The following is a 17983-nucleotide window of genomic DNA, read 5'->3' as shown; positions in this document are numbered from 1 at the left end:
TATTTGTGCCAGGGTCTTTTTGGTAAGTTGTGATCTTGGTCCATTTCTTTGGGGAATATCTCAGTGTGCATTTGGATTATAGTGATGGAGAAGAAGATCCGTGGGATAAAGTGAATACTGGGTGATATTTTATAAGTGAACTTAGGCAGCTTTTGGAAAATTGCCAACATGACTAGATTAAAGCCTTGCTGATTATCAGGGAAGGAGAGAATACCACAAACAGCCTGAATTACAATAATGGAAATGCAAAGGAGAGAGAGTGTTAAAAAACACAATTTTTTATAAGTATAATTTGTATAATTAAACCAGTGTAAAACTAGCTTGCTTGAGTGTAGCAGCCATTTAAAGGACATATAGCAGGCGTGCTAATGTAATCAAAAAAGAAACGATGATGTTTTATTACAGAACTTTAATGGTATGTGGGGGGGGGGTGGTCAGAAGGCCTGAGTGCTAGTTCTGCTTTGCTCTTACTAGCTTTCTGACTGTGACTAAGTCGCCCCATCAAAAAGAAACAGAGATGATATTTGTCCTTCTTACCTCACAGTTATTATGATGATTCCATAAGAGAACATATATAATATGGCTTTGAAAACTGTGAGACACTACAGAGCACAAGGTCCTATTATATTCTCAACCATCCTGCAATAACAGGATAACATTTTCATGTCAGTGCTAATGTAGGGCTCCAACTAGTAAGAGAAGAATCACAGGTATGCCACTGCCTCCCTTCAAGCTCTCTGAAAGGAGCATTCTGGGCACTGAGGAAGGGCCATGCTCCCTCTCTCAGTATCAGTATCACCCACTTCTCCTGATGGACAGTCTGTGTCCGGAGTATTCGCCAGTAGGCGAGTCAGCACGCTATGCTCACAGAGAGGACATGACTCCACGAACTGCCCTCCACCTGCGGGTCTGTCACACTTATTCATCATAAAAGCTCTTCTCACCACCTCCAGGATCAGAATATATCTTTGGAGAAAAGAGAAGTTTCAAGTCGCCAGCGCTATCTGGCCTTTTCTCTTTTAATGCACCTGTAGTGATTCAACTGCTTTTCTACTCAGCTCACCCTTCCTGCAAAATATATTGAAAATGTGTTCAGTAAATTGTTACATAGGAGTGAATTTAGCGCCAGCAGGGGAAAGACCTTAAAAATGTTAATTAACTGGAGCATAGAGCTTCACATTCTGGATTCCAAGATGGTATTTAAGCCTATTTAGATTTTCTCCAAATTCTTTAAGGCTAATGCAACTTCTGAATGTATCTAGTAATCTCTAATTACTAGAAATGGTAGATGTAAGAAGACCAGATTAAATCCACAGATAATCCCAAAATCTCATTTTAGCCAATAGCACGGCTCTTTTCCCACCAAGCCCAGTACTGGAAAGACTACTAAGAAGAGCAAGGCTGGAGTTCCAAGCTCCCTGTGTTCCTGCCCACTCTCTGGTGGAGATGTTAATAAACTGGCCACACTGCCAGAAACAAAGCCAATCGAAAGGAAAGTGGAAAATCAGGGGCCTGGTCCACTGCCAGGCTAGAAAAGCAGACACTGAGGACTGGAAGGCACTGGAGTCCTAGCGTAAAGAAGCCACCACCCGCGTGCCTGTGCCTTGGAGTCCTGGGCTGCAGTTTCCAGGAGCAGCACCATCCTATTTTGCAATGCTGCCATGCTTAGATCAAAGCTGTCTGCCTAGTTGGACCAGTTGTGTGAGTTCATGCAAGGTGAGCAAGGCCATGTTATAAGCTGGATATGCCCCTCCCAGATCACAGCACAAAGGACCAGAGGTGGTGGACCCATCCAAGCACTCTACCCAGTCGAACACCATCTACCAGCAGGAGGAGGGAAGGAAAAGGAAAACAAAGACCTTTTTTTGAGGACTACTTAATAAATTCCACTGACCTTCACTTTATTATTTCCCCCCTGTTGGTGCTTTTTAGGTTTTCTAACTTGACGGTTGTATTAACGTCAGAACAGAAATGTTTCACAATCCTTTTGAAACCAGGTCTAGTTTTAATGACCATAAAAATTTTACATGGCCTGTAAGGCTTTTGAAATGTCAAAATGAATATCATCAATGAAACAAGTCGATGGGAGCCATTTTATTATAAAGTTTTTCAAAAGATGAGAATATTTTATTAGACAAGTTCATGTCCACTCTTTGTAAAAAAAAAAAAAACCCACAAAGATGCAATTTAATGTTTGGTAGGCTTGTTTCTCCCCCCTCCTCCTTTTCCTGTGCTATTTCCATTTATATTGGAGCTTTCTGGACTAGAATTTATGGCTAGTTTTGATTCAAATGCATCAGGAATTAAATTTGGAAATGGAAAAAAAGGAGAATTGGAGATGATCTGATGAAGGGAAGACAAAACCGGGTTCATCGCAATTTTTTGGGGTGAAATGAAGAAAATGTGTGGAGGTCTGTACTGAAATGGGGGTTCTGGTGTGGAAGGGAAATTGAAAAAGAACCAGTTTCCAGCCAATTAGATTAAAAAAAAAAAATGCTGGCTCCCGAATTTAAACTTTCTGAATCACAGAGTTCAGAATTAGCCTATTTATGATTTATGTTCTAAATTATGTCCTTTAGGCTTCCAACACCTCCAGATCTCAGTATGTGCAAACAGGGGGTAGGTAATACCCGGTCGCCAGATGCTAGGAAGCTGGGTTCGGGTCTTAGGAAAGAAGGGACGCAGGGAGTAGCCGGTCACCTTTCTTCCCAAAGCGGCCTTTCTCTCGGAAGCTGCAATGATTGCCCCCGGCTCTTGGGGCAGCAGGGCCTCTAGGCCGACACAACCATGTCACTCCCGAGAGTCCCGCGCGCAGGCACGGGCAGCGGCGGGAGGGTGCGGCCACTTGCAGGGTTTCGGTCCAGGAGTCGCCGCGGGCCTCAGTGCCCGGTGCCGAGGCGGTCGGCGATGGGTGTCTCCGGGCGGCTCCCGGGCCCTCCTCCCGCCGGGGCTCCAGCGCCCTGGGACCTCTTCTGCGCCCGGCCAGCTCCTCGGCTGGCCAGTTTCCTCAGTCCTTCTCTCCTGCCCTCCTGCGGCCAGCGGGGGCAAAACGGCGCGGCCGCTCATGGGCCCAGGACAGCCAGGGCCACCACTGCTGCCACCTCCCCCGTGGGCGCCGGGGTCGCGCGCGGGTGCGCCGCGCTGGTGGGGGGACAGAAAAAGCTGCTCTCGGAGGGGGGCTGTGGTTATTCCTGCGCGACCGAGACCTTCTGCGATCTTCAGGATGGTTCAGGCAATTCTGCACCGCCTCCCTACCCGCCCATCTAAGGCTGTTTACCCACAGCAAGTGGGAAACCCTTTCCCGTCGCGGGGCTGGCTGCTTCTTTGACAATAACCTGATGATCAACGGAGGGAGGGCAGTGGATCTGCAGAGTGGAGGTAGGAGATGGTGGGGGGTGTCGCAGCCTGGGGTTCAAGGCAACAAGAATACACAGCCACCACCTTTGGAGATCCGTGCTGAGGTGTTGATTTAATTTTAAGTCCCCCCTTTCAGTGCCTCTACTAGACTCTACACAAGGAGTTACAAGTGACTTCCACGTCCGGGTAGTACGTGGGTGCCTGGCCTTTCCCTTAGCCAACCCAGCCAGCTAGGTTTTGGCTGCCAGAAAATGTGTTTCCCATCCAACACTTCTTGCACAAGGACAAAATATAATGTGTCTAAAAATGGTGAACTTCCTGTCTGGGCTTCCCTCACCCACCCTGGTTCCCCACATAGGAATAAGACTGGAGTCACAAAGATCAGTTGGAAACCTATTTTCCTTTGTGCATCCCACATTTCTGCTGGTTCAGTGTCCCATGTCAGATGAAATTATTCATGAGACTCTGAACAGAGTTGATAAGTCTTACTCCTTCCCCCTAGAAATTCCAAGTGGATTTAAATCACTCCCCAGTTGCTGCAGAGGGTTTGTGTTTTATGGGAGTTCTCCAGTGGGCTTTGAAATATTTGCTTACCAAATCTATTTCTCAGCTTCAGGCTCCTGAATAAATTATCCTCTCCTCCTCTCAGCTGCCACTCCCCCTGGACAATAGCTTGGAATGAGAGCGCTGGGCCGTATCAGTCAGTAGCCAGTCCTGGGACACCCATTTGCTCCATGCTTGACTGAGAGATGGTGAATGTCTAATGGACTAGGCAGGGAATTGGGGCCCTTGGACCTTATTCTGTGCACAGATTTACCCCTTGCTCGTAGGATCACTTAACAGTGTCACCATTTACTATCCTGAACCTGGTTGTCAGGAAAAGGGCCATTAGAATACTCATTTAGAGAACACATTAAAATCTTTAGGATGAAAACATCTCGGAGCTTCTTTGAGGTTGCCACTTCCCAGAGGTTAGAGTTAATTGATGTCAGGCAGGTCTGTTGTGAAGACTGGAGACTTCTATTTATTTTGTCATTTGCATAAGGGGTAGAGAGGGTAAAGGGAAAATTGGCAGCTCAAGCCCTTTGGTGAAGCCAGAAGGCATTTTGCATTATCTGCCAAACTACTTTAAAAAGCATTGCCATCCAGTCTTCTGTGTGAGCAAGGTGGGGTATGGCTAAGGTGTGCATTTTGATGTCCGGTCTTCCTGTCCCCATACCTAATGGGCCCCTAAAATCACCATTTCCCTCATTCACACAAAGTGTGGAAGAGGTAATCTCCCAGGGAGACACCAGAGCAGCCACTTTCAGCGTTGGGATTTATCACGTATTTATGATTCACCTCACCAGGGGCCTCCGCTGCACAATAATTCCTGGATTCTCCAGCGGGGCCTTCCCAGGCCAGGAAAACAACCCATTACCCTTTTCTCATTTAGAGTTTTACTAAAACAACATCATCAACAACAACAAAAAATAAAACAAACAAAAAACCAAAATATACAAAGGCATAGACATCTGGCATGTTTACAAAGCACAGATTTCTTACCCTAAAATAATTAAAGCTTGTCAGACTTGGCTGATCCTGCCTCTGGCTGGGCTCGTGGCTTCAGATTCCTTGTCACACACATCACTGCAGCTTCATCAGAGGAAGTTAGTACCCACCATTCTGTCCCTGGTTTTCTTCGGGGTACTTTAGTGTACCCCTCACCCCATGGCCTCTGTGCCTGAGAAAAGCATTTCCCAGTCCAGTGTTGAGGTTTCTCCCTGCCCCGCTTGGCAGTCTCAGGATTTCCCTGCGTGGCATGCAGGGAGGTTCAGAGCCCTCACCTGTCACTCAGTCAGCCCAGGCTGCGGGGGCCAGCCCCAACCTTCCAGAAGCCTGCCTACTTTGTATTCACTCCTCCCTCCCCATCTCTCCCCTAGCCAGCCAGCACCACTGAAAACCACCTGTTTTGTGTTTTGAAAGCCTGGAAGCACCCCCCATCCTCCACCCTTACAGACCTCCCACTGAGTTCCAGTTTCCCGTCCAAACTCCAGATTTGAGTTCTCTACTCATTTGAAGAACATAGGAGCTCGCTGCATATTCAAGCCTTCCTCCCCACCCACTTCCTGCTCGGGTTGCCAAGGGTACCCATCTCTAGGGAGGAGTGGTCTTGTAAAATTCTAAGCCTGGCAGCCCTCAGGGGCCATCCTCAGACTTGTCCAAGGTCAGAGGGCCTGCAAAGTCACCATCATCTCTGCAGGGCACCATGTCACAGGTTAGTACCCTCCAATGTGCTAGGAACAATTTTACAAGCAATCACCATGACCCTGCTACGGCATGTACTATAAAATCACCATCACAAGTAAACAAGTTCCCACACACACAGAAAGGAAACTGCTGACTTCCCTGATTGCCAGCTTCGGAATATTCTGTCAATGCTAATTTGCTCACTGTTGTTTTCTGCCTTCTGCCAGCATTTGCTATCAGTCAAGTGGGAGCAGGTGTCAAAGGTTAAAGACAAACTTTTGGAAAGGAAAAAGGTTAAAAGTGACGAACATCTCCCTCTGTAGCAGGCAAAATAATGGCCTTCTAGAGATGTTCACTTCCTAATCCCAGAATCTGTGACTGCATTACCTTACATCGCAAAGGGGACTTTGAAGATGTGATTTAGGTACGGATCTTCAGACGGGAGGTTGTCCTAGATTGTCTGGGTGGGGCCCAATGTAATCACGGGGGTCCTTATAAAACAAGGGTCCTTTTCCTAATGAAAGAGGGGGGCAAGAGAGTTCGAGTCACAGAAAGATTTGAAAATGCTCAACTGTTGGCTTTGAAGATGGAGGAAGAGGCTAAGAACCAAAGAATGCTGGAAGCCTCTAGAAGATGGAAAAGGCAAGGGAGTGGATCTTCCCCTGGAGCTCCAGAAGAAACACAGCCCTTTCCAACACCTTCATTTTAGCCCAGTGTACCCTCTTTTAGACTTCTGACCTCCAGAACTGTAAGTTAAAAATCTTACATTCTTTAAACCACTAAATTTGTGGTAATTACAACAGCAATAGGAAATCAATATTCTCCATTAACCTAATTACATGACTTGAGAGCAGAATACCTTCTTTTGGATTTGATGGGAACACTCTGGTACAACACAAAGAATAAAAGAGCATCCCCATTCTTTTTTTTTTTCCCCCAGTAGCTGTTAATGTCTTCTTCCCAGGCCCTGTGCTAGTCACGGATACACTAGCAAGGGACACCTGTCAGGGGCCAGGACCACCCCAGCCAATTAAACCACACTTTATAGAGTGGGGCCTGGGCATCAAGGTTCAGAGTCTCCCAGGTGATTCTAATGTGCTGCCAGGCCCACTGCAGGCAGGATCTCCCACCAGTCAGATGATATCCTTTTCCTGAAATATGTAGATGCCTGCTGCCACTGTGAGTACTTGTCTGGATGTGTCAGCTCTGCCGAGTCAGGAAACATGAGGGCCTATCGGAGAGAGGAGTTGAACCTCTGGCTATAAAAGTTGCAGAGGTGCCGGTGCCCCTCTCAGAAGAGCTTGTAGAACCTCATTCACAGGACACTGTGTGGCAGAGGAAGTGTTCCGGGCCTCTCCCTGTGTAAGTGTGTTTTAGGGTGACCAGCCATCACAGTTTGCCCAGGACTTTAGGAGAGAGGGGTGTTCCCAGATGTGAGATTTTATGCGCTAAAATCAGGAACGTCCCAGGCATTTGGACAGGGAACTGGAAGTCTGAGATCCACGGAGTAAAATCTCATAGTTGGGTGGTGGCGCTATGGAGTCAAAGGAGGGGCGTGTGTGGGTGTGTGAGATAGTTTTGTGAATGTGTGTGAGAGAGTATGTGAGTGTGTGTGAGTGGTGCAGAAGTGTGTGTGAGAGAGTTGTACGTTAGTGTGTGGGAGTGTGTGCCAGTGTATGAGAGGATGTACGTCCGTGTTTATGAGAGTGTGTGTGGGTGAGTTTGTGTGAGAGTGTAGACATTCTGGGCCTTGTCAGCCCAGAAGAGCCCCACTGCAGTGGCCTCTAAACCCTGAATCCTGCCAGCGAGCAGCCCAGAGGCAAGTCTACCCTGAGTGGCTCAATGAGCTCCGGGGTAGAAGTTGGACGTTTATTTTGCTCTATGACAGTATAATTAGCTTTTCCTCTTGTGAGGAATGAAAGGGCAGTTTGCTTTCTGACAGCTGGGGGAGCTGCCTTCCTGCCTGGATACATCTAGTCTCCCCAATATTGTTACACCTGTTCAAACAAGGACCAGAAAAGGTATTTATTTGAAGTTCATGAGGCCATATGAGCCATGGCCTACATATAGGCCTGGATATAATTATAAAGATACTTAATTCTTTGTTCTGAAAGATTTTTGCAGCCCACTGTTCCCTCAGAGGCTCAGGCAGTTTCCTTAAACATGTGTACCTCCCAGAATGAGTAAAGGCAGGGGTGAGAATACCTCATGGAGTGGGGCGCATAGGGTGCAGTAGGGTGAGAGGCTGGGGAGCACAGAACAACACTCAGGGCAACGACTCCCAGACCTGGCTATTTATCAGAACACCAGGGACGAAGCTTGATAAAGATGTGCAGATCTCCAGGTCCTCTCCAGGAGATTGTCATTCCTTTGGTCTTAGAATGGAGATCAGAAACCTGTATTTTTAAAACTCTCCAGGTGATTGTGATACTTCCTTGACCTAAGGCCCACCCCTGGGGGTAGGAGACACCCCTTCCTGAGAGGCATTTCTGGCATAAGGTCAGGGTCACTAATCATTGCCATTTCCTGAGCACCCCTCACATGCAGGCACCCATCATCATTATTCCTATTTTGCAGATGAGTTCTTTCATTCATTACTCTGCTACATACTGGAGCATCTCATAGCAGGAGGTCACCATGTTTCTGAGGTCACAGGCTTTTTTGAGACTCTGATAAGAGATGTAAACTCTCTCACCATAAAACTGCACAGGTGCAGAAGATTTTGCACAATTTCAGAGGCTTTCTGGAGCACCCTGAAGCCTGTCCAGGGACAGGCATGTCCAGGGTGTTTAAGAATGTCCATTCTGAAGGATGTCCCTTAAGGGGAGTCCACAAACAGACACCATGAGCTGGATCCTCAGCAGCCTGAGTAAGGGTTTATGGGGCACTTATTGTGGGGTCCATGATTTCAGGGCACATTGGGGATGCTGTGGATGCAACAAGTAAGGATGAGACACAATCCGGCTTCCAGTTTAGTGGAAAAGACATGACTGCACAAGCAAAAAGATAATATGAAGTCAAGGTAGTTTATGCCAAGCCCAAACAAGGGCTGACACTATGTGTTGCAGCTCAGTGAAGTGTCAGGGCTTGCAGGAAGGCCGTAGAAGTTGGGAGGTGAGAGCCGAGCCTTGGAGGAGCCTTGCTTGAGCTCGGCAGGAAGGGGAGAATTCTGGGCTGGGGAGCTTGGTGACATTTTGGCGGAGAAGAGGAGAAAGCCATACCCAGGGCAGAGATGAGGAAAGCCAGGCCATTAAAAAAAAAAAATCTGTACACTAAAAAATTAATTCAGCCCCCCCTCCAAAAAAAGGAAAAAAGGAAGAAAATGATAAGAAAAAGAAATGCTCAAGATAATGACAAACTTTGTGGTCATTTTAAAATATGTTTACATTAGAAGTACAAATTGGTAGTTCAAAATAGTCACGGGGATGTAAAGTACAGCACAGGGAATGTAGTCAATAATATTGTAATAACTATAGTGTCAGGTGGGTACTAGACTAGTTAGGGGGATCACTTCTTAAATTATATAAATGTCTAACCACTGTGCTATACACCTGAAACTAATATAAAATAATACTAAATGTCAACTGTAATTGAAAACTTAAAAAATATGTTTACATTGAACAGTTAAATTATTTTAATACAAAAACACGGTAGATAATTGTACCATTCATAAAAAATTACAGATTTTATTAAAAATATATTGATTTATTTTCAAAACCCTGTGGCCATCTTGTGGTTACTGATTGTTTTCTAATCCCCTCACCTTCCCCCTTACTGGGGAACGTAATTTAGTGGTTACCAGAGGGTAAGGGGGTTGGGGGGTGGGAGATGAGGGTAAGGGGGATCAAATATATGGTGATGGAAGGAGAACTGACTCTGGGTGGTGAACACACAATGTAATTTATAGATGATGTGATACAGAATTGTACACCTGAAATCTATGTAATTTTACTAACAATTGTCACCCCAATAAATTATATATATATTTATTTATTTAAGTTCCCCACAGGCAATGTGGACCAGTAACAGGACCTAAGATAAAGTTGCATGGGAACCTCTGACAGTTTATCCCTGGGACTGTATATATAATATAATTTGCAAATTATGTCAGAAGTCTAAATTTGAGGTTCTTTGTGAAAATGGGGTTGCAGTCAAACAGCAGTCCTGCTCACCCTCTCTACCCTCCACCCAGTACTAGACCCAGTGTGACTGAAGACCTGTGCAGGGTAACGTGCAGAAAATAGGTATGGTTTGGATCCCATTGGAGAAGGCTGTCGGGCCCCACTGAGTTTCCTCCTTTGTCCTGTAGGGGGAGCCGCTGCAATTTTGAGGGAAGTTTGTGGAATCCCAGTAGAGCAGGGGCCAGAGGACTTTGGGTGTGGGACAAACTGGAGGCTGGAAGACTGGCCCAGAAACACTTACAGCGGGGCAGATGCAAGGAGGAGAGCCTGGATAAGGGCCAGGGAAGGGCCGATTCCAAGATGGGAGAGATGAGGCAGAGAGGAACCCTGGTCTGAAAGGTGAAGACAAGTTCAGTGTTCATCCGTCCTCTCTAGTGGGTGGCACGCAGGCTCTCCATATAGGGCATCTCAACTGTGCTTCCTCCCAGGAAGAGTGTTCTGGTCGTTCCTTAAAAGACAAACACTGCAGGCAAGACCCTCTGCTCACCTGGCACTGTGTTCCCTGAAGGGTGCTCAGATTCTGGGGAGCTCCTACTTTTTCCGGGTAGGGAGGTCCCTCTGTTTGCTCTGCCCAGGACATGGCACCATATGTGAAACTTGGGTTCTTTACATAGACAGGGGATTTCAGCAACTCTAGGGCAGGGTGCCTTGCAGGTATATGCAGAATGTTTTAATAACATTTAAACTTGAAAATTAGTAATAAAAAACAACGCCAAGAGTGACTCTGTGGCATTAGGTGGAGGCAGAAATGGGGGAATGTACTGGCTGGGATGAACTTTTACTCTTTGGGACTACCAGGAATTTATGTAGAAGTATTACGTGGAAGTAAAAGAAAGTGTGGAGTCACATGCCTTCTTCCCACGGTAGTCCCATTCCCTGGGAGTTTCAGAACTACGTATTGCCACTGTCTGAGATAGTGAAATGATTTCTTAGGCAAATAAAGTAGTTTCCTGAGTCATTTCTTTGCATAACAATGAGCGTATTAAACAGACCCAGAAATTATCACAAGATCATTTAACCCATTTTAAAAAACAATCAAAAGCAGGCTGCAAATCTGATTTCAGATGTTTAGACAAAGCTACATATGACCACTTTTAAAGAACAATAGCAACATAAAGAAACACTTAGCTTTATTCTCATTTAAAAGAACTCCTTGTAGTTGGGCAGGAACATGTGCCTGGCCAATAAAATGTGAATGGAAATGTCTGCATTATTTCTGGGCCGAGGCAGTGAACCCCCTGTGTGGTTCTCCAGTTTTCCACTTCCCCGGCTGCAGCTACAATGGAGGCCTTGGGCTCAGATATGGGGTCACAGAATTGAATCTGAATTGCCACTTGGAGGATTGCTGCCTAGAGAGTCACCTGGATGTGCAGTGGATTTCTCATGAATGAAAAAATTATCTTTTGTTGTGTTAAGCCACTTAGATTCAACGGTTGTCTGTCCTTGTATAGGCAAGTTACCGACTCCTTATATTCTTCAAAACAGAGGATAAATGATGCTTTAAAAAAAATCATTTTCTCACCACCATCCTTACAAATTTTTTCTTCTGGAGCCAAGCGGTATGTGGTTATATATTAATAATTGCATATGGCTGAGTATTTATGTTTTCCATGATTGGTCTTCTGTCTCTTCCTCTTCTTCCTTCTTCTTGAGAAAAATTGAAAATACAGAGCGGGACAAAAATAAATAACAAACACCCCAGCTCCCACCAGCCAAGATTCATAGTTGTTAAAATTTTGTCACATTTGCTTTAGATCTTCTTTCTATAAAGGAAATAAAACATTTCGGTCACATTTGAAGCACGTATCCAGATCCCACCACCCTCTTCAGCCCTATTTGCTTCACACACATGCCCCTCCCCTCATGCTCTGGGATATCTGCTCATATGAATGTGGGGTGCTTCCATTGAGTCCTTTTTATATCATATATCATGTTTTGTGTTTTTAATATACACATAAAGGACGTCTGAACTTGATTTTTGACTTGGAGTTATATTTTGAGATTTGCCACAGATATATATATATATATATATACAGTCCAGTATATGAATATATCACATTTTACTATCCAAGTGCCTATTGATGTATGTATGGTCTGAATATTTGTCTCCCCCCACAATTCAGATGTTTATGCCTTACCCCAAGGTTATGGTATTAAGAGGTGGTATCTTTGGGAGTGATTAGGTCATGAGGACAGAATCCTCATGAATGGGATTAGTGCTGCCATGAAAGAGGATGCAGGAAGATCCCTTGCCCCTTCCTCCAGGTACAAAGAACAAGGGAGTAATCACCGGAAATCCTACCATCCAGAGAAAACCACCATGAACATTTTGATGAATATCCTTCCAAACATTTCTGATGGAAATGGGTCTGTGTGCAATGTGACAGAAATGGAATTAGGCTATGCTTGTTTATCACCTGCCTTTTCACTCAACAGTCTGTTACCAACGCCTTGAGGTAGTTTTCCAAGTCACAAAACTCCTCCGATTACCTTTGGCTTGGAGTCGCTTTGAGGTTAGAAGATGCGAGAAAGGGCCGGGAGGAGAGAACTAATAGTGGTGAAGGGCGTGGTATATGCTTCCACTGATTTCCTCAGCCCAACCATCCTGGGAGGCAGGTGCTATTACTCATTGCACAGACGGGAACTTAAGGTCACAGCCGCAGAGGGCAATGAAGTCAGAATTCACTAAGGTCTCCCACTTTCTCCACTGCATTTATTCCACCTGCTCTCCTCCTACCCATTTCCTGATGGCTGCCGCCCAGTCCTCTGCAGCTGCAAAGAATGAAAAGGATTTAAAGACTCAGAAGATGTGAGGCCCAGGTCTCACCACAACCTTGGTGACGCCAACAGGGGCAAGAATATAAAAAATTTGCCCCACTGAGGTAAGCACCTGCTTTCCCTTGTCCCACCTCAGGAAAGAGAGGGCAGCACTGTTTCTGAATCCCCTCTGAGGGGGGATAATCTGGAAACATCTAGAAGGGATGGGGAAAGACCAGGCCTTGAGCAGGTGGAGCAGCCAGATCCTGAGAGAGGTTCTGACTGCTTCCAGACTTGGGGAGGAAAAAGGAGGGTCCAGAAACGGGAAGGCAGAGATTTGGTGGCTGGTGGATGCCAAGACTGTGGTCAGTTGGAAGGAGAGCTATGGGGGCCTCTCTGAGCCTCTTAGGGTGCCCAAAAGACAGACGGTGAGGACCAGGGTCATCTGTAGCTTCATGTCGCCAAAGGAGCAACAGCAGTAAAGAGGGAATCCAGCAGGGCCCAAGGCCACAGCCTCCCTTCCTGCCCCTGCCATTGTTTAGCACCACAGACGCCCAGGTTTCCTGTAGGCTCCCAGGACTGGGTGAGGGAGCACCATGAGTTTTTGAAATTTTATTTTGCAGACGAAAGAAATGGGACATTCTTGAATTTGTGGCCTAAAATGCAGGGTTGACTACATGGGTATGTGACCTGTGCTGTTACCCAGAGACTCACACTTAGAAAAGCCCTGCACTGGGTTTTAAATACTCTGCTGTCACCACCTTAAAACACTTAGTAATTTTTGAACAAGAAGCCCCACATTTTCATTTTGCACTTACATGAAAATTATGTAGCAGGTCCGGCAAAAATGCATGCCCGCTGCATCCCCATGTGGCAGAAGTTTCGAGAGTCTTACGTCTTAGGAAGAATCCTCACTGAGAGCTAGAGCAGTTAATGAGGATGCTAACCACTGGTCAAGCCCACGCACCGCTCCCTGCGTCATGACCATCTCACATGCGTTCACGCTGTTCGAGTTCCACAATGCTTCTTCCCAAGGGAAGTTACACACATCTTTTCCATGAAAATAGAGCTAAATATAAACTTAATATGTATTATTATGAAACTAAACATGAAAACCACAGTGGCACATAGAAAGGGTAGCTGAGCTGAGATAAAAGCAAAGCTGCTGGTGGGGCATTTTTGGGTGGGTTTCAATGGAGAGGGCCCGAAAGTGCCAGGGAGTCCTGAACCGTAACACGTGCCTCCAGCGTCCCCGCCGGTTCCCAGTAATGAGCATTCATCTAGGGCTGACAGTTCGGGACATTTCTCCCTGCAGAGTCCCCTCTTTCATTTGCACAGATCTTCAGAAGTTATACATCAATCTGGAGTCTTTGAATATACTTGGAACTGAATAATCTGCTTTTGAAGCTGTCAGATCCTGACGTTTAGGATGTCTCTGCTGTTTGTTCACAGGTGCTTGGAGCTTACAATGACTCTTTCATGGAGCGAGGACACTTTTTTTTCAAAAGTGCTTTTTTATCAAAAGACACTTTTTTTCTGAAGTGCTTGATGCTCCAGCCTGAGGCTTCCAGAGGTACCCTGCAGGTTCCGGAGTGTATATAGGTGCTGGATGGAAATGCACCCGGGGCAGCGGAGTTTGGTGTGATGGGTTCACACCCACCTGGCACGGACTCCGCTACGTCCCCACTCGCTCGCCCTCCCTCACTGCAGTCTTCTGTTTCTACAATCGGCACACAAACTACTGCCTCTATCTTCCTATAGGAGCTGTTGATCACTCACTAAGTATGTATTCAGGCACAGACCAAAGTGCTGAGAGGAGGGAGATGTGGTCGGCGCCTTCAAGCTAGATTTTATTACGTGCTTCCTGTGTTCTAGGAACTGTTCTGGGTGAGTCTATTTGACCCTCAAAACTAGCTGATGAAGCAGGCACTCTTATCATGCCCTTTTAACAGAAACGAAAAATGAGACACCGAGAAGACAAAGAACTTGACACAAGCTCCCAAGGGTTGGAGCCAGAATTCAACCCCCGGCTGAGCCTGCCAGTATGATCCCACTCATGCTTCCAGCAAAGTGGTGGCAAGGGGAGGCTGATTACAACAAGGTCTTCAGAACAAGGGTGCCGACTGACAGCACTGAGAAATTTGGAGTGTTTGGGTGAGTGACGCCAAGGGACAGCAGCCACATGGTCAGGCAAACAGCACGGAAGCACTGAGCCCCCCAGGCAGTGACCAGAGAAGGACGGGGCCTCCTTATATATAACATAATGGTTACAAGTGTGCAGTCTGTAGGCCGATTGTATGCATGAGCTGGGGATCTTATTAAAATGCAGGTTCTGACTCAGGAGGTCTGGGCTTCAGCCTGAGATTCTGCATTTCTAATCAGCTCCAGGTGATGTCAGGATGCTGGTCCTTGGACCACACTTTGAGACCTGAGGGTGAAGAGGAGTTAATGTCCTTTGAGGACTCCCTGGAACAAAACGCCCTTCCCTGTGTTCAGATACTACCTGTCATGGGGGTTCCCTCCTCTCCTGGGCAGTCTGGTGTTATCCTGTCCATCAGTAAACATAAACACCTACTTCCAACTGTAGACTCTGTGCTGGATTCTGGGAACTCACGGCTCTGTACGAAGACTGGGCCCCTGGCCCGAAGGAGTTTGTATTCCACACCTAAACATTAAAAGGTAGGCAGCCTCGGAAAGAACCTGTCCTGAGTGCTAAATGAGGGTTACAGACAGTGAATGAGAGTAAAACTACAGGCTGCATTTTAAATTCCATAAAGAACTGAAGTCCACATACTTACTTTGAAATGTTGAGGATTAACACATGCTCCAGATGCAGGATTGCATTAAGTCCTAACTTTTGATATGAGAGTCATGTCTCTATATAAAGATATGCTCCCATAGGACATGGGAGGTTGTGTTGTATTGTTTTCGTAGTTGCAAGTCTTGTGCTTTCCTCGTTAGTGGAGGAACCGTGCATTGAGGAATGGAAATCATCTGGAACAGAAATTCACAGACTTGCGGTCACACCATACCATTGTAACCATTGTTTCAGGAACATGTTGGTCTCATTTGGCTGCATTTTGTGGGGCGTTCAGCTTCTGCTTTATTCCATTTGAACATTATTATTTCCTATGGAAACAGTGATGTCACATTGATATGGGTGGGTCTCTGGGCCACGAATAAACACGAAATAATTCATCACAGAGGGTGCGAGTTATTATTAGGTTTAGGAGTTGCTAGTTACTGCAGGTCACCGCTCCCAAACCCTGTGTTTTGGATGCAATGGTCTGGGAGGCTGTGGGGTGGCGCACGTGTGAGGAAGTGTCCATTTTAAATAGGTCAAGTGTCTTGGAATAGATGTATTGGCCCGGCTGAAACAAGACATGGTCTGCCCACAGGAGCAGTGGGGATGAAGGGAGGGGTGACTTCATGGGGCACACTGAGGTAGGTGATCAAATGCTGGAATATTTTCTTGAGTGGTTATGGCCCTAGGAGGCAAGAACTCTTTTAGGAGATAAGGAATTTCTATCAGGTGGGGGGCTTTTCGGAACGGGGACTCCTGGAAAATGGGGCTGTCTGGGGGTCCTTGGAATTGCGCAGACCTGAAGTTGGCAGGAACTGTCATGGAAAGCCATGGGGCCAAGAAGAGAACTTTTGGGCCTGGTTTATGAGGAGAGGAGATGTAAACAGGACAGCCCAATAATCTCAGCTCTTTTTTAAAAATCGGGTACTAATTACGTTCCATGCATTATATCCTTAGAGTCTCCCAGTAACTTATGGCATGAATAGTAGTGTTACTTCCATCTCACAGAGATGGAAACTGAGACTCAGGGAAGCTAAGACCTTACAAAAGGTCATAACAGAACGATGGGATGAAATGAGCCCATCTGACAACAGAAGCTCCTTTCTTAAACACCATTCTATGTCATTAAAGAAAAACATTGAACCAGAACCTTGGATTTCAAATGTATTCTGCTAAAAGTGTGTGTTTTCACTAGATCTGTCAAACACACGTCATGGCCTGGTGACAAAGGGCCCATCAGATCAGAGTGGGGAGAACTGGAGGGTGACCAGGCTCCACTGCTGGCTTTCACTGGTGAAGGCAGTGAAACCTGAGACCTAGAGCCCGTGGGGGTACATTTCCACCATTTATAAACCTCCTACCAGGGCTCCAGGCCTGTGCTAAGCACCAAGCTGAGCCTTGCAGCAACATTAAGCTGCCCAGACAATTCCACTTGACAGATAAAGGAGACAGAGGCATGACAATTTTCAGGGATGTACGGACGCAAAGTCATTCAGCCAGTAAGGGGCTGAGTCCTTTGGCTACAGAAGTAGCTCTTGACTGCTGTGCTCTACTGCATGCAAGCCAGAAACCTGGTGACTGCAGGTGAACATGAGGGCCACCAGAGGACCAGGACCGTGACCTGGGCCTGCACGCTGCCTCACCAAGACAGTGTAGGAGGCCCCTTTGTCTGTTGCTTTTGACAAAGCTGAGGGAATACTGAAGTCAGAAGAACCCCCAGCCAAATTTATACCATTTAATATGTTCCATTTTTCTCCAGACCCAGAACTTTCATTCTCACCTACCGCCTCCAACAGGGTTTGCCCCTGTATCATTTACCCACACACATGTTCCTCTAAGCATCACTGAGTAGCTCCCTGGTTCCAAACACTGGGTCTTTGGTGGGGGGTAGGCAGGGCTATTTGATCTTGGGACCCAGCTTGAGGTTGAAGTTTGCCGAGGATGACGCTACATCACAAATGCTGATTTTGCCCTTAAACTCTATTTTCTAACTCCACAGGAATTGAAAACTCAGAGAAGACAAAAAGAGAAAAAAAATTCCCAGCAGAAACTATACATGGGAAACTAACCCTCTGGTTCTAATGACATCTGGATCTGAGAGGGAAAAGGATTTGGACTCCCCAGATGGAGGCAGAGTCTTTATGAGTTGTACCACCTGGTAAGGATGATGGGTAGGGGAAAAGTGCTTTGCGAAGTCTGAAGTGATACTTGAGTGTGGGTTGCTGTTTTAATTACATACAAGGTCCGACAATTAAGTTCTCGAACACATCCTAGAAAAAGTGCTGCATATCTCATTGCTGAATATCATTATGGTCACCTTCAAAGCACTCCCCTTGGGAAGCTAAGCACTGACGCCAGCGCCTAGTACACCCTTCAAAGCAATTTTGGAACTCTTTTTTTTCTGGAATGGCCATCAGTGCTGTCACTATATTACCCTTGATGTCCTGAACGTCATCAAAATGTCTTCCTTTCGATATTTCCTTTATCTTCAGGTAAAGAAAGAAGTCATTGGGGGCCAGATCAGGTGAGTAGGGAGGGTGTTCCAATACAGTTATTTGTTCACTGGCTAAAAGCTCCCTCACAGACAGTGCCGAGTGAGCTGGTGCATTGTCGTGATGCGAGAGCAGGTCATCTAACGTTTTCACGCAGCCTTTTC

The 17983-nt window shown here is 46.2% G+C and overlaps 1 long non-coding RNA gene across 1 annotated transcript in view; it reads left to right on the top strand.

The window, feature by feature from the left end:
• Window positions 1–17983, top strand: part of LOC117024487 (uncharacterized) — an 84945-nt gene that overhangs the window by 46568 nt on the left and 20394 nt on the right. The window contains exons 4-5 of the long non-coding RNA XR_004423463.1: window positions 13977–15203; window positions 17327–17485. This is a non-coding gene — a long non-coding RNA (uncharacterized LOC117024487). The remainder of the gene's footprint in view (window positions 1–13976; window positions 15204–17326; window positions 17486–17983) is intronic.

The sequence above is a fragment of the Rhinolophus ferrumequinum genome, chromosome 7 (assembly GCF_004115265.2).
Source record: "Rhinolophus ferrumequinum isolate MPI-CBG mRhiFer1 chromosome 7, mRhiFer1_v1.p, whole genome shotgun sequence".
NCBI classification, from domain to species: Eukaryota; Metazoa; Chordata; class Mammalia; order Chiroptera; family Rhinolophidae; genus Rhinolophus; species Rhinolophus ferrumequinum.
Note: the sequence above shows the minus strand (reverse complement) of the source record. Positions and strands in the feature narration are given on the sequence as shown.